Consider the following 1,533-nt stretch of genomic DNA (forward strand, 5'->3'; position numbering starts at 1 on the left):
AGGGTTTCACCATGTTAGCCAGGCTGGTATCCAACCCCTGACCTCATGATCCGCCCTCCTCGGCCTCCCAAAGTGCTGGGATTACAGGTGTGAGCCCCCACAGCTGGCCATACTAGCATGATTTATGACTGTTGATGGTGACTTTGATCACCTGCCCAACGTAGTGTTTATTAGATTTCCCCGCTACAAATTTGCTTGCTGTCCCTTCCATACTGCACTCTTAGGAAGGAAGTCACTATAAGCAGTCCATGCTTAAGGAGTGGGGAGTTCCCCGTCCTTTGTGATGGGACAGCTATATAATTTATTTGGAATTCTACAGAGAATGCTGGGGTAACTTTTTCTGAAGTGTTTTTTGATCATCTGTCTTTTGTTTGCTATTATTTTTCCCTTTTCATTGGGGAGTGGTTTTTGTTCATATGTATTAATTCAGATTTATTTGCTTATTCTGCAACTTAGCTCTCAAAAAAAAATAGCTCTCAAATAAAGAGAGGGAATTGGCAGTTCTGACTCAATCATGTTGTAGCTAACCAAGAACCAAGCTGACATTTCCTCTGCTTGATGACTTCTCTCTCCCTCTATTTTGCATCCCCCTTCCTCCACGTCACTTTTGGAAAAGCACCTCAGCTCCCTGTGGCTGTCAGGGCTTATAGGTAGATTTCATTTAGATATTTGCTGTTTAATTACCTGTATTCAACGGACTCAGCAGCGGTAAAATTGGTTGCGTGGGCCCACCGTCCTCGCTTTGCCTCTCTCCATGCCGTTTTCTCCCGTCTGGAAGGGGGAAAATAAAGGAGGCATCCACACTGGCCTGTCATCAGCCCGGCCTCCCTGCTGCTGTGCACACTGGGTTGTTGCTGAGGCGTGTTCTCTACTTCTTCCATGACCCCCCCAAGCCCCTAGTTTTCACTATGCTACTAAAGGATTCTTAATTCCTTTACTAGGTCACCTGGAGCAGAGCAGGGATCTGCTCCAGGTGACCTCCCTTGTTTTGGTTCCAATTTTTATTACACTTGGCAGATATTTCTTATGGTCAATGATCTGGGCTGTAGCCATTTTCTATTTTCATTGCAGATAAAATCTTCTTTTCTACTACTAATTTTACTGTTAATTTTGGTGTATTTAGGAGAGGAAGGAGTAAACATGCCTTTACTGTACCGTCTTTAGTGGGAACTGCTTATCCTTAATCTCTGTCTTCTTTAGCTTTGCTGGTGTGACTTGCTCTTGATTTTTCTCCTATTGCTGTGCTGTTTCTCAGGCTCCTTTTCCAGCTCCTCCACCTGCTTGTAAATTCTGATATTTCCCAGGAGACTCTCACTGGCCCCTCTCCTCACCCACCCCACCCCTATTCTATATCAAGCCCCCACTCTACTTTGGGGTCTACAGAGGCCAGACAGATAATGTAATTAAGTGAAATATCATTTATTTTTTCTTCTCACTATTGACCTTGGCAGAGTCATTTATTTTTTCATGTGGTGTCTTCAATAGAAGCTTTTTTCATAACAATCTTGTAGGAATATTCTTTTTTTTTTTTTT

This window comes from Colobus angolensis, unplaced genomic scaffold, assembly GCF_000951035.1.
Source record: "Colobus angolensis palliatus isolate OR3802 unplaced genomic scaffold, Cang.pa_1.0 Scaffold11, whole genome shotgun sequence".
In the NCBI taxonomy this organism is placed as follows: Eukaryota; Metazoa; Chordata; class Mammalia; order Primates; family Cercopithecidae; genus Colobus; species Colobus angolensis.